This window comes from Balaenoptera musculus, chromosome X (assembly GCF_009873245.2).
Source record: "Balaenoptera musculus isolate JJ_BM4_2016_0621 chromosome X, mBalMus1.pri.v3, whole genome shotgun sequence".
Lineage (NCBI taxonomy): Eukaryota > Metazoa > Chordata > Mammalia > Artiodactyla > Balaenopteridae > Balaenoptera > Balaenoptera musculus.
The window spans coordinates 58,895,535-58,911,153 of record NC_045806.1 but is presented as its reverse complement, the minus strand read 5'-3'; the positions used below and the strand labels follow the sequence as shown (position 1 = coordinate 58,911,153).

General features: G+C 39.9%; 1 protein-coding gene and 1 non-coding gene across 2 annotated transcripts in view; both read left to right on the top strand.

The window, feature by feature from the left end:
* HDAC8 (histone deacetylase 8) overlaps positions 1-15,619 on the top strand; it is a 238,562-nt gene that overhangs the window by 166,633 nt on the left and 56,310 nt on the right. The gene's annotated exons all lie outside the window — the stretch shown is intronic.
* Positions 14,959-15,031, top strand: TRNAG-GCC. Its single transcript has one exon. It is a non-coding gene; the product is annotated as a tRNA-Gly (tRNA).

Here is a 15,619-nt window from a genome sequence, read left to right as displayed (position 1 = left end):
TTAATATGTTCAACTACCAATGCTGAATAAGAACTCCCTAAGTAATCGATGAGTCACAAAACCTCCTGATTTTCAAAAATTAGGGAAAGGTGATCTCAATTTTTTTTTTTTTTTTTTTTGGCCATGCCACGTGGCATGCAGTATCTTAGTTCCCTGGCCAGGGATGGAACCCATGCGCCCTAACCACTGGACTGCCAGGGAAATCCCCTCAGTTGCTCTCAACTAGAATGCTCAGAAAATGTGGAGTTGGCCTAACTGATTTCTAGGTAACACAGGAGTGATTGACCATTTTGTGTCTGTATTGACCAAAAAATATATATATATAGTATTGATATTTGGTGATTATATACTAAATGTCTACAAGATAGGTGTATTTCCAATGAAAGTAGAATTTGCAAACTATAAAGTGAGTTTTCTTCTACACAACCATCATCAGAAACAGAAAAAGGGTTTTATTCCCCAACAACCAGAGAAAAATTAGTTGGATTTTGCAAATGGCTATGATTAAAAGCCAAAGTTTAGACTTTTTTAGTACTTTGATACAAAAAAGGTTAATAATGTTGACTCGGTTTTTGTAGTTTTTTACCTTCTTTAGATTTGTGCCTCACAGGACTTTGTAAACAGCAAAATTTGTAACTCTAAGCTGACAGGGATTGTCTACTGTGATTATAAGGTACAATTTAAGCTGTGTGAGATCTCGACTTTTTAAGGACCTTTTCCTGTGTTCTGAATTTTCTCTGGACTGCAGATTGTAGTTAGAAGGAGAGGGGCATGAATGATCTACAGGTCTTCTAAAAGGTGCAAAATCTTTCAGGTGGCTTCTGATGAATTTTTCCTCTGTCTGAAAGCAATCCAGCAGGGAACTTCTGTAGCAAATGCCTTAACCCCAAGAAGTAACTAATAATGGACCATTTCATGCCCTCTGGCAAGCCAGTGGGGGTGATGTTTTGGGGCATGTGTGCCATTCAGTGACTGGAACATCACAAGGATGTCTGTCTGTGAAGGGCTTGTGCCTGCTGTGTGGCGCCATAAAGGGGCTAGCAAGAATTGCTGTCTATAGCCTTGACCTAAGAGAAGCACCATTTGTACTACATTCAATGTCAGCAAACCTTCATTAAGCACATACTATGTGCAAAGCCTTGTTAGGTTTCTGTAACACTCTCTGTAATGTGTTACTAGATTTATTTTCCAAAGTGGTCAGGGAATTTCATCAACCATTTACTGACTACTATATGCAGGCATTGTGCTGGGGATACCAAGATGAATCAGAGGTGTTCCCTGACTTATGGAGCTCAGAGTACAGTGTGAGAAAGAAAAAATTACAATGGAGTATGAGAGTAGAAGTTCTATGCAAAGAGCTTTATGAGTGTAGAGAAAGGAATGATTCTCTCAGGAGGGCATCAGAAGGGCTCACAAAGGAGATGATATTTCAGCTGATATCCTGAAGGATGGGTAGGATTTCACCAGGCAGACAGGAGAGGAGGAAAGAGAATTCCAAGCAGAGGGAACAGCATGTGCAAAAGCTCGTTAAAGCACGTTAGACAGTTCTTTTTATCATCACTTGAGAGGGCAAATGTAAGTTGTACTAATGTTGAGCTTGGATTTTTTTCTCATGATTACATCGCCATTTTTAAATACAGGACATGATATTTTAAGGTAATGACAAGAAAAGACCTGATAGATTTGAAAGTTCTCCTTATTAAGCTGTGATGCTTATGTAGTATCTTGCACATAGCAGGCCCTCAATAAATGCTTACTGAATGATAAGTCCCATATCTCTTTCCATTTATAAATTACTACTCTATCAAGGATCAGCTTACAGAGCAAAACTTCTGCCTGTGACTTAGGAATGGATGTTCATAGTTCTGCTCTCTGTCATCTCAGCCTCTTCTACCCTTGAGAAGTATGTCTCTGCCACTGAACCTTAATTGTGTTGGTGAGCGGTAGGGAAAACTGCCCTTGCTTTGAAACCTCAGTAACACAGATTTCTACTTGGAGGGCCTCTATCTAATTGAAATCCCCCCAAAATGCCTTTTGAATGGGACAGTGCTCGTGTTGATGACATAGGGGATTGCTATCCTAGGAACAGTAGTGATAATAGCTAATATGGACAGGTACACCTCACATTTTAAATTTTATAATAGAACCTAAACATGGTTGATCAAACACTTTATATGGCAGTAATAAAGATGTGACTTGTCTGCACTGAACAGCCTTGACAGCGTAACGTGGTACTGTCTATTCTTTTTTGCTTAAGAAAGAGAAGATAAATTTTTATTATTTTTATAAATTATGCAATAATCTTTAGGATAGTAATAAATTTTTGCCTTGAAAATCACCAGGGAATAGATGACAGAGAATGTAGTTAGACATAAACCATTTGCAAATTATATGCAAGTACACTTGTAACCCTTTTATTGGGTGTCTGGATCCAGCCTTTGGGAGAATTCCCACCAGGGAATCTTGTTTCATTGTGAATCTAAAATGTATCAGAAAAATACTTCTTCAGTTCCAAGCCTTAGCAGCCATGTGACTGGCTCTTTCAGGCCTAATCTCTATAGCTACACCTTTCTAGAAGCCACAATACCAGGCCACAGAATGTACTCTCTTTCAGCCCCTCCATTGCACTAGGTAAATACTTTCCACAAATAGTCACTGAGTGCTTCCTAGAGCCAGGCACAGTGCTGGGTTCTAAGAATACAGAAGTAAATAAGACAACCACACCCCTGTCCCCATGGCACCCTAAGCCTAGTGAAATGGCTCATATTCTCTTTTGGGTCATAGTCCTTTTGAAAATCTGATTCCAACTGGCCTTACTACATTACTTAAATATTAAGGTGGCAGCTTCCTGTTTTCCCAAAGAAAAGCAAGAACTTTTGTCCCTGATGAATGGAGTCATGAAATCCAGTGTAGGAGGTTATTCTTTCTAGACGTTAACCTTTATCCTCTTTTGGAGCCTGTAGTATGGTAGAAAGAATGTGGGCTTTTGAGCCAGTTTGGGATTCTGATCCTCTAACTAGCAGTGGGACCTGGCTAATTTACTCAGTCTCTCAGAAGCTCAGTTTTCTCATACGCACTATGCAATGTGATTGTGAAGACTGAAGGAGTCCATGTGTATGAAGCACCTCACACAAGGTTGGTGCTCCAATCCATGTTAGTAAGTGAGAAAACTAGATTTTGAACCCAAGTTTTTCTGACTCAGAAACCTAGTCTCTCCGCTTCCTTACAAAGGGTCTGAAAATACTGGCTTATATTTAAGTCTCACCAAAACTCCATAAGGGAATGAAGAAACACCACAGCTGAAGAAGCAAATGGATAGACAGGGAGAAATATGCTAATTTGTTTAGAGACACTTAGGACATCTGTGACAAAGCTGACACTAATTCCAGAGTCTCAGTGTCCTTTTCTAGCTATGAATACTCAGCGTCTCTCCTTGTGCAGTTGTATCCTTCTATAAGGATCTTTTGACTACCACCATGTGCCCAACTTGGTTGTAGGTGCCTCTGGTGATTTAAAAGACATGATCTATGACTTGTAGGAAGTTATAGCCTAGTGGGGAGGCAGAAGCTATACCCGACAAACAATTAGAGAAAAATTGCTTAAGAAGGCATATAAATAAGGACCAGTACTATAGCCAAAATTAAGTGTATCAGTCAGCTTGGACTGCCATAACAAAATACCATAGACTGGGTAGCTTAAACAACAGAAATTTATTTTCTCACAGTCTAGAGGCTAGAAGTCCAAGATCAAGATGCCAGCATGGTAGGTTTCTGATGAGGGCTCTCTTCCTGGTTCATAGATGGCTGCCTTCTCTCTGTGTCCTCACGTGGAAGGGAGAGAGAGTAAGCTCGTTGGTGTCTCTTCTTATAAGGGCACTAATCCCATCAGGAGGGCTCCCCCTTCATGACCTCATATAAACCTAATTATCTGCCAAAGACTCCATCTCAGAGTACAGTCACACAAGGGGATTAGGACTTCAACATATGAATTTGGGAGGGACACGGTTCAGTCTATAGCACTAAGTAAGGGTCATAACCATGAGGGCATGACTTCTCTTTGTTTAATTAAAATTTTTACTAACACTACTAACATTTTAAAATGTTAATGCATAGTGTAGTCATTAAGGCTTCTTTTTAAACAAGGTGTATCCTAGTCACTGTAGTGTCGCTGCTATGGTTTGTACCCATATCAACTTCTGCCTGTACTATTGCAATAGTCTCATTCACTCATTCATTCATTCAACAAGTAGCATGCTTACTCTGTGCTACACACTCAGGAATCCAGTGCTTAGGAAGCTTGGCGTGAATCCTGCCTTTAGATGCTTACATTTCAGCCAGGGGGACAACATTTAAAACTCACTTACCAAATTAATTATTTAAATCCAACTGAGATGAGTGCTACCAAGTAGAAGTAGAGGAAGTTGAGAGCATATGACATGAAAAGGTTCTCTAATCTTGGGAAGCATCAGATTCGCTGCAATGAGATTAAAGCTGAGCTCCGAAGACCAAGTAGAGGCAACAAGGCAAGATCTTGGAAGAAGAGCTTTCCTGGCAGAGGAAACACCCTGTGTGAAGGCCCTAGGAGAGAATAGAGCAGTGCTTCTTTGAAGAACTGAATGAGAGACAGTAAGGCCAGAGCTGGGAAGTCCAGGGAGAGTAGCTGAAGTTGGAGAGATAGTCATGGAACTGGTTATTATAGGACCTTGTAGGCCATGGCAAAGACTTAAGACTTCAGAGCACCAAGTAATGGGCAGCTGTTGAAGTGTCTTAAGCAAGGGAAAACCAAGATGTGCACGTGTATGTATTAGTCTGCTCTGGCTGCTATAACAAAATCCCACAGACTGGGTACCTTAAACAATAGAAATTTATTTTCTCACAGTTCTGGAGGCTAGTTGTCCCAGATCAAAGCCCAGCAGGGTCAGTTCCTGGAAAGAACTTTCTTCCTGGCTTGCGGACAGCCACTTTCTTGCTGTGTCCACACATGGCCTTTCCTCACTACATGCACAAAGAGGGGAAAGGAACAGGGAGAGGGAGAAGGAAAGAGAGGAAAAGAGAGGGGGAATAGGGGAGGGAGAGAGAATGGGATCGAGCTCTGATGTCTCTTCTTATAAGGGCACTAATCCTATGGGATCAGGGCCTTACCCCTATAACCTTAATTATTTCCTTATTCTACATATTGTCACATTGAAGGGTAAGGATTCAAAACATGTTGAATTTAGCCTGTAGCAGTGTGTTATGTGTGTGTGTTTCATATCAGTTATTTTTTTTGAATTTTTGAATTTTATTTTCTTTATTTTTTTTATACAGCAGGTTCTTATTAGTTATCTATTTTATACATATTAGTGTATATATGTCAATCCTAATCTCCCAATTCATCCCACCACCACCACCACCCCCCTGCCACTTTCCCCCCTTGGTGACCACACGTTTGTTCTCTACGTCTGTGTCTCTATTTCTGCCCTGCAAACCGGTACATCTGTACTATTTTTCTAGGTTCCATATATATGCGTTAACATACGATATTTGTTTTTCTCTTTCTGACTTACTTCACTCTGTATGACAGTCTCTAGATCCATCCACGTCTCTACAAATGACCCGATTTCATTCCTTTTTATGGCTGAGTAATATTCCATTGTATATATGTACGACATCTTCTTTATCTATTCATCTGTCGATGAGCATTTAGGTTGCATCCATGACCTGGCTATTGTAAATAGTGCCACAGTGAACATTGGGGTGCATGTGTCTTTTTGAATTATGGTTTTCTCTGGGTATATGCCCAGTAGTGGGATTGCTGGGTCATATGGTAATTCTATTTTTAGTTTTTTAAGGAACCTACATACTGTTCCCTATAGTGGCTGTATCAATTTACATTCCCATCAACAGTGCAGGAGGGTTCCCTTTTCTCCACACCCTCTCCAGCATTTGTTGTTTGTAGATTTTCAGATGATTCCCATTCTAACTGGTGGGAGGTGATACCTCATTGTAGTTTTGATTTGCATTTCTCTAAGAATTAGTGACGTTGAGCAGCTTTTCATGTGCTTCTTGGCCGTCTGTATATCTTCTTTGGAGAAATGTCTATTTAGGTCTTCTGCCCATTTTTTGATTGGGGTGTTTGTTTCTTTAATATTGAACTGCATGAGCTGTTTATATATTTTGGAGATTAATCCTTTGTCCATTGATTCATTTGCAAATATTTTCTCCCATTCTGAGGGTTGTCCTTTCATCTTGTTTGTAGTTTCCTTTGCTTTGCAAAAGCTTTCAAGTTTCATTAGGCCCCATTTGTTTATTTTTGCTTTTATTTCAATTACTCTAGGAGGTGGATCAAGAAAGATCTTGCTGTGATTTACGTCAGAGTGTTCTTCCTATGTTTTCCTCTAAGAGTTTTATAGTGTCCAGTCTTACATTTAGCTCTCTAATCCATTTTGAGTTTATTTTTGTGTATGGTGTTAGGGAGTGTTCTAATTTCATTCTTTTACATGTAGCTGTCCAGTTTTCCCAGCACCACTTATTGAAGAGACTGTCTTTTCTCCATTTTATATCCTTGCCTCCTTTGTTATAGATTAGTTGACCATAGGTGTGGGTTTATCTCTGGGATTTCCATCCTGTTCCGCTGATCTATATTTCTGTTTTTGTGCCAGTACCATATTGTCTTGATTACTGTAGCTTTGTAGTATAGTCTGAAGTCAGGGAGTCTGATTCCTCCAGCTCCGTTTTTTTCCCTCAAGACTGCTTTGGCTATTTGGGGCCTTTTGTGTCTCCATACAAATTTTAAGATTTTTTTGTTCTAGTTCTGTAAAAAAATGCCACTGGTAATTTGATAGGGATTGCATTGAATCTGTAGATTGCTTTGGGTAGTATAGTCATTTTCACAATATCCATTCTTCCAATCCAAGAACATGGTATATCTCTCCATCTGTTGGTATCATCTTTAATTTCTTTCATCAGTGTCTTATAGTTTTCTGCATACAGGTCTTTTATCTCCCTAGGTAGGTTTATTCCTAGGTATTTTATTCTTTTTGTTGCAATGGTAAATGGGAGTGTTTCCTTAATTTCTCGTTCAGATTTTTCATCATTAGCGTATAGGAATGCCAGAGATTTCTGTGCATTAATTTTGTATCCTGCAACTTTACCAAATTCATTGATTAGCTCTAGTAGTTTTCTGGTGGCATCTTTAGGATTCTCTATGTATAGTATCATGTCATCTGCAAAGAGTGACAGTTTTACTTCTTCTTTTCCAATTTGTATTCCTTTTATTTCTTTTTCTTCTCTGATTGCCGTGGCTAGGACTTCCAAAACTATGTTGAATAATATTGGTGAGAGTGGACATCCTTGTCTTGTTCCTGATCTTAGAGGAAATGCTTTCAGTTTTTCTCCATTGAGAATGATGTTTCCTATGGGTTTGTCGTATATGGCCTTTATTATGTTGAGGTAGGTTCCCTCTGTGCCCACTTTCGGGAGAGTTTTTCTCATAAATGGGTGTTGAATTTTGTCAAAAGCTTTTTCTACATCTATTGAGATGATCATATGGTTTTTATTCTTCAGTTTGTTAATATGGTGTATCACATTGATTGATTTGCGTATATTGAAGAATCCTTGCTCCCTGGGATAAATCCCACTTGATCATGGTGTATGATCCTTTCAGTGTGCTGTTGAATTCTGTTTGCTAGTGTTTTGTTGAGGATTTTTGCATCTATATTCATCAGTGACATTGGTCTGTAATTTTCTTTTTTTGTAGTATCTTTGTCTGGTTTTGGTATCAGGGTAGTTGTGGCCTCATAGAATGAGTTTGGGAGTGTTCCTTCCTCTGAAATTTTTTGGAAGAGTTTGAGAAGGATGGGTGTTAGCTCTTCTCTAAATATTTGATAGAATTCACCTGTGAAGCCATCTGGTCCTGAACTTTTGTTTGTTGGAAGATTTTTACTCGCAGTTCCAATTTCATTACTTGTGATTGGTCTGTTCTTATTTTCTATTTCTTCCTGGTTCAGTCTTGGAAGGTTATACCTTTCTAAGACTCTGTCCATTTCTTCCAGGTTGTCTATTTTATTGGCATAGAGTTGCTTGTAGTAGTCTCTTATGATGCTTTGTATTTCTGTGGTGTCCATTGTAACTTCTCCTTTTTCATTTCTAATTTTATTGATTTGAGTCCTCTCCCTCTTTTTCTTGATGAGTCTGGCTAAAGATTTATCAATTTTGTTTATCTTCTCAAAGAACCAGCTTTTAGTTTTATTGATCTTTGCTATTGTTTTTTTCATTTCTTCTTCATAATTTCTTTCCTTCTACTAACTTTGGGTTTTGTTTGTTCTCTTTCTCTAGTTCCCTTAGGTGTAAAGTTAGATTGTTTATTTGAGATTTTTCTTGTTTCTTGAGGTAGGCTTGTATTGCTATAAACTTCCCTCTTAGAACTGCTTTTGCTGCATCCCATTGGTTTTGGATCGTCATGTTTTTGTTGTAATTTGTCTCTAGGTTTTTTTTTTTATTTCCTCTTTGATTTCTTCAGTGATCTCTTGGTTATTTAGTAAGGTATTGTTTAGCTTCCATGTGTTTGTGTTTTTTACATTTTTTTCCCTGTAATTGATTTCTAATCTCATAGCGTTGTGGTCAGAAAAGATGATTGATATGATTTCAGTTTTCTTAAATTTACCAAGGCTTGATTTGTGACCCAAGATGTGATGTATCCTGGAGAATGTTCCATGTGCACTTGAGAAGAAAGTGTAATCTGCTGTTTTTGGATGGAATGCCCTATAAATATCAATTAAATCTATCTGGTCTATTGTGTCATTTAAAACTTATGTTTCCTTATTAATTTTCTGTTTGGATGATCTGTCCATTGGTCTCAGTGAGGTGTTAAAGTCCCCCAATATTATTGTGTTGCTGTTGATTTCCTCTTTTATAGCTGTTAGCAGTTGCCTTATGTATTGAAGTGCTCCTATGTTGGGTGCATATATATTTATAATTGTTATATCTTCTTCTTGGATTGATCCCTTGATCATTATGTAGTGTCCTTCCTAGTCTCTTGTAACATTCTTTATTTTAAAGTCTATTTTATCTGATATGAGTAGTGCTACTCTGGCTTTCTTTTGATTTCCATTTGCATGGAATATCTTTTTCCATCCCCTCAGTTTTCCTTTCAGTCTGTATGCATCCCTAGGACTGAAGCGGGCCTGTTGTAGACAGCATATATATGGGTCTTGTTTTTGTATCCATTCAGCGAGCCTGTGTCTTTTGGTTGGAGCATTAAATCCATTCACGTTTAAGGTAATTATCGATATGTATGTTCCTATTACCATTTTCTTAATTGTTATGGGTTTGTTTTTGTAGGTCCTTTTCTTCTCTTGTGTTTCCCACTTAGAGAAGTTCCTGGCATTTGTTGTAGAGCTGGTTTGGTCGTACTGAATTCTCTTAGCTTTTGCTTGTCTGTAAAGCTTTTGATTTCTCCATTGAATCTGAATGAGATCCTTGCCGGGTAGAGTAATCTTGGTTGTAAGTTCTTCCCTTTCATCACTTTAAATATATCATGCCACTCCCTTCTGGCTTGTAGAGTTAGTTTCTGCTGAGAAATCAGCTGTTAACCTTATGGGAGATCTTTTGTATATTATTTGTCGTTTTCCCCTCGTTGCTTTCAATAATTTTTCTTTGTCTTTAATTTTTGTCAATTTGATTACTATGTGTCTCGGCATGTTTCTCCTTGGGTCTAGCCTGCCTGGGACTCTCTGCCCTTTCTGGACTTGGGTGGCTATTTCCCTTCCCATGTTAGGGAAGTTTTCGGCTATAATCTCTTCAAATATTTTCTCGGGTCCTTTCTCTCTCTCTTCTGCTTCTGGGACCCCTATAATGCGAATGTTGTTGCATTTAATGTTGTCCCAGAGGTCTCTTAGGCTGTCTTCATTTCTTTTCATTCTTTTTTCTTTATTCTGTTCCACAGCAGTGAATTCCACCCGTCTGTCTTCCAGGTCACTTATCCGTTCTTCTGCCTCAGTTATTCTGCTATTGAGTCCTTCTAGTGTAGTTTTCATTTCAGTTACTGTATTGGTCATTTCTCTTTGTTCTTTTATTCTTCTAGGTGTTTGTTCTTTAATTCTTCTAGGTCTTTGTGAGACATTTCTTGCATCTTCTCAATCTTTGCCTCCATTCTTTTTCCGAGGTCCTGGATCATCTTCACTATCACTATTCTGAATTCTTTTTCTGGAAGGTTGCCTATCTCCACTTCATTTAGTTGTTTTTCTGGGGTTTTATCTTGTTCCTTCATCTGGTACAAAGTCCTCTGCCTTTTCCTTTTGTCTATCTTTCTGTGAATGTGATTTTCCTTCCAGAGGCTGCAGAAGTGTAGTTCTTCTTGCTTCTGCTGTCTGCCCTCTGGTGGATGAGGCTATCTAAGAGCCTTGTGCAAGCTTCCTGATGGGAGGGACTGGTGGTGGGTAGAGCTCACTGTTGCTCTGGTGGGCAGAGCTCAGTAAAACTTTAATCTGCTTGTCTACTGATGGGTGGGGCTGGATTCCCTCCCTGTTGGTTGTTTGTCCTGAGGTGACCCAACACTGGAGCCTACCTGGCTCTTTGGTGGGGCTAATGGCGGATTCTGGGAGGGCTTGCACCAAGGAGTACTTCCCAGAACTTCTGCTGCCAGTGTCCTTGTCCCCATGGTGAACCACAGCCACCTCCCGCCTCTGCAGGAGACCCTCCAACACTAGCAGGTAGGTCTGGTTCAGTCTCCTATGGGGTCACTGCTCCTTCCCCTGGGTCCCGATGCTCACTCTACTTTGTGTGTGTCCTCCAAGAGTGGAGTCTCTGTTTCCCCCAGTCCTGTCAAAGTCCTGCAATCAAATCCCACTAGCCTTCAAAGTCTGATTCTCTAGGAATTCCTCCTCCCATTGCCGGACCCCCAGGTTGGGAAGCCTGATGTGGGGCTCAGAACCTTCACTCCAGTGGGTGGACTTCTGTGGTATAAGTGTTATCCAGTCTGTGAGTCACCCACCCAGCAGTTACGGGATTTGATTTTACTGTGAGTGCGCGCCTCCTACCATCTCATTGTGGCTTCTCCTTTGTCTTTGGATGTGGGGTATCTTTTTTGGTGAGTTCCAGTGTCTTCCTGTCGATGACTGTTCAACTGTTAGTTGTGATTCTGGTGCTCTCGCAAGAGGGAGTGAGTGCACGTCCTTCTACTCCACCATCTTGAACCAATCTCCCATATCAGTTATCTTTGAGCAATGCAACATTAATTATGTTATACCCCTGTTTCAAATACACACACACACACACACACACACACCCTCACCCTCCCAGAGCTTACAGGTCCAAAATTCCCCTTAGTAGAGTACACAGGATCCTTCTAGATTGGACCCTAATCTACTTTTCCCACTGCCCTGAACCATGGTTCCAGCCATGCCTTTGACCGAGATATTCCTATACCAGGAATGTCCCTCCTCCCACGTGACTGCCTGATAAAATCCTACTCTTCCTTCAAGCTCCAGCTCCCATGTCATTTGTCTGTGAAGTCCTCCCAGGCCACCCCTCCCCTCCATAGTCAATCACTTCTTTCTCTGGGATCCTATAGCACCTGACACATACTAACAGTCCCTGACTTACGATGGTTCAACTTACAATTTTTCAACTTTATGATGGTGTGAAGGTGATACACAATCAGTAGAAACCATACTTCAAATTTTGAATTTTGATCTTTTCCCAGGCTAGCAACATGCGGTGCAATAGTCTCTTGTGATGCTGGTCAGTGGCAGCGAGCCACAGCTCCCAGTCAGCCATGCGATCACAAGAGTAAACAACTGACGCACTTATAACCATTCTGTACCCATACACCCATTCTGTTTTTCAGTACAGTATTCAATAATTTACATGAGATATTTAACACTTTATTATAAAATATACTTTGTGTTAGATGATTTTGCCCAACTGTAGGTTAATGGAAGTGTTCTGAGCATGGTTAAGGTAGGCAAGGCTAAGCTATGTTCAGTAGGTGTATTAAATGCATTTTCGACTTAAGGTATTTTCAACTTACAATGGATTTATCAGGACGTAACCCCATTGTAAGTTGAGGAAGATCTGTAGTTATCTGAGACCTTATCATATTGCATTGTAATTCATTTACTCAGCTGTTTCCCCCAACTAAACTAAATACAAGGGCAAAAACTGTATCTTTTTCAAAAAGACATCAAAAACTGTGATGCTTCTCTCCATCCGCAATTCCTACCACAGTGCCTGGAAACAAGTAGGTACTCATATATAATGATGGTAATAATAATAGCAAACACTCATAGGGTGATTACTACGTGCTTGGCACTGTTCTAAGTGCTTTAGATGCATTCACACATCTGTAGTGTCAACAATTCTATTATAGCCCCATTTCACAGGTGGCTTGCCCAAGTTGGCAGAATGAATAAGTGGCAGATCCAGGATTCAGACCCAGGCAGGCTGGCTCTGGAGTCTAAGCTCTTCCCCACTGCACTGCACAGCCTCCCAGTGTTTTGGGTTGTTCACTGCTGCTCTTCAGACTCTCTTTCCAACAGGGCAGTCTTCATCTCCTCCCACTCCACTGTTTCCCTATCTGTTATTTAGTTGGAGCCTGGGAGCTGCTTCCCCTTACACCAGGAAGTAAGGGGATTTCTCTACTAAAACCAGAGGCTACAGCAGGAAGAGAGCTAGAGAAACACCCCCCCACCCCCTCCATCCTTCCCCTTTTTCCTACTACCCAACTGCTCAAGCACCAGATGGCTGCTTTCTTCTGCCGTAGGAAGAAACCAAAGGGTTTTCCTCTTTCCTCCCAGTCTCATTTTTCTACCCTACTTAGCTGCCATCTCCTCCCTGCCCAACATTTTGTAGTCTAGAAACTAGGCTTAGGTAACTCCTGTGGACTCTAGTTCACACACAGGCTCAAATTGAGTGTGTGCCCTGTAATGACCCCAACTGGCCTATCTCATTTTGCTCTGCCCAATATTTTGGTTATTTTAGTTTTGGTTTTGATTCCCCCGTGAGAAAGAGGTCCCTGCCTTTCTACTCTGAGCTAGTGCTAGAGTGGAGCCTTCACCACCACCCCCCAGACTGAGATAGCACATACAAACAGAAGGTGGCAGGCAAGGTAACAACGGCACAGTTGTGTTTATTCCCCCACTTTGCATTCCTTCAGCATTTAGGAACTTGATTTTGTGCTTTTTTTTTAGATTTTGAGAATTCTTAAAAGGGTAAAGGTGATAATAGGGTAAAAGCATGGTTCCTGGAGCCAGATATACCCACCACTTACTGTGTGACCTGAGGAAGTTATTTAATCTCTCTGTGCCTCAATTTCCTCATCTGTAAAATGGAGCTAATATAGTACCTACTTCATAGGGTGTTTGTAAGGATATCATAAACCAACCCATGTGAAACACTTAGAACTAAACCTGGTACATAGTAAGGGCTCAGTAAACATTAGCTAATATTATTTTTAAATACAGTATGGTAGCAGAGAAGAATATAACAAATGCACATATTCCCACCATTCAGAAATGAAATTGGTTAAGATTTTATCTTAGCTGTATGTCTTTTCTTAAAAATAATTACAGATAAGTTGAATATTCTGTGACCCTCATCCCAGTCCTATTCTACTTCCAACTCCCCAAAGACATCTATCATCATGAATTTGATGTGTATCTTTCCAGTCCATTTTCACAGTAATTAGAAATAAGATATGGTATCAGGGGAAGGGAGGGGTTGGTGAGTGGTATGTTTGGGTTTTTTTACACAAAAGGTACCATAACGTGCATATCATTTTGCAACCTGCTTTTTTCATTCAATGTTTTTTTGAGATCTATTCACATAGATCTAGTTCAGTCCATTTAACTGCTCTATAGTATCTCGTTGTATGGCTCTTCTGTTTTATTTATCCATTCACATCTGAATGGACATTTTGGATCAGTCCTGATTTCTTGCCACTGAATTCAGCCAATTGCAGTGACCATTCTTATACTTGTCTCCTTGGGCACATGGGCAAGTTTCTGGAGAGCACGGAACTGCAAATGGAATTGCTGGGTCATAGGATCTATCTATCTTCAATTTTTCTAGACACTGCAGACTCGCAGAGGCAATAGGATACAGTGAGTAAGAGCATGACCTGGGGTCCAATGGACCTAGGCTCAAATCCCAGCTCTATTACTTCCTAAGCTGTGTGACTCTGAATAGTTCTTTGTGCCTCGGTTTCCCTATTTGTAAAATGAGGAGAATAGTACATACCTCATAAGGTTGTTGTGTGCATTAAATTTAAGGTGCTTTAGTGACTAAAACATGGCAAGCTATTATTCTTTTTTACTATTTTTTATCACATATTTTCCCCTCAAATATAAGAATAGACCTTTTATAAAGTACAGATATGGGGCTTCCCTAGTGGCACAGTGGTTAAGAATCTGCCTGCCAATGCAGGGGACATGGGTTCGAGCCCTGGCCCGGGAAGATCCCACATGCTGTGGAGTAACTAAGCCCATGCGCCACAACTACTGAGCCTGCACTCTAGAGCTCGCGTGCCACAACTACTGAGCCCACGTGCCACAACTACTGAAGCCCACATGCCTAGAGCCCGTGCTCCACAACAAGAGAAGCCACTGCAATGAGAAGCCCGCGCACTGCAATGAAGAGTAGTCCTCTTATGCCGCAACCAGAGAAAGCCCGCACACAACAATGAAGACCCAACGCAGCCAAAAATAAAAATAAAAATAAATAAATAAAATTTTTAAAAAATAATAAAAAATAAAAAGTACAGATAGGTGAATAGAAAAAAAAATACTAGAGGACATTCATTAAAATAACTGGCATTAGAAATGTATGATTTTTTTTCCTGTGTGCTTTTTTATGTCTTCCAAGTTTTCTACAAATGAAAAGTAGTACCTTTGAGATTAGAAAACAAAATCACAGTAAATGCAATTTTTAATGAAAAAGAATATAAAGGAATTGAGATTTTTTTAAAAAAGAAGAAGGGACTTCCCTGGTGGTCCAGTGGTTAAGACTCCACGCTGCCAATGTAGGGGGCCCAGGTTTGATACCTGGTCAGGGAACTAGATCCCGCATACTGGCAACTAAAAAGATCCCACATCCTGCAACTAAAGATGCTGCATGCTGCAATGAAGATTCCTGCATGCCACAGCTAAAACCCGGCACAGCCAAATAAATAAATGTTTTTTTAATTTAAAAAAATTTTTTAAAAAGAAGAATTTCTCTTCTGGCGAGCAGGGCACTGCAAGAATAGTGAAGGAGTTCTCAAGGAGTAGCTTTGTAAAAATTTAGAAACAATCTAAATGCTTATCAATAGAGGCTTGGTCATTGTGAAATGAACTCCAAGATAATATGGTTAAATAAAAAGGACACATTCAGGCCAATGTATAAAGTATGCTACCATACTGTGTCAAAATTATATTTTTATGCTGACATATCAGTCTACTGTGTCAAAATTATATTTTTATGCTGACATATTCAGTCTATCTCTTGAAAGAGTCACAAAAACGCTGGTAAGGTAACTGGGTATCTAGGGCATGGCAAAGACTTATTCTTTTACTAAATACCCTTTCCTACCTTTGGAATTTTATACCGTATGCATCTATTACTTACTCAGATTTTTTTAAATAAAAAATTTTAAGTAACTTATG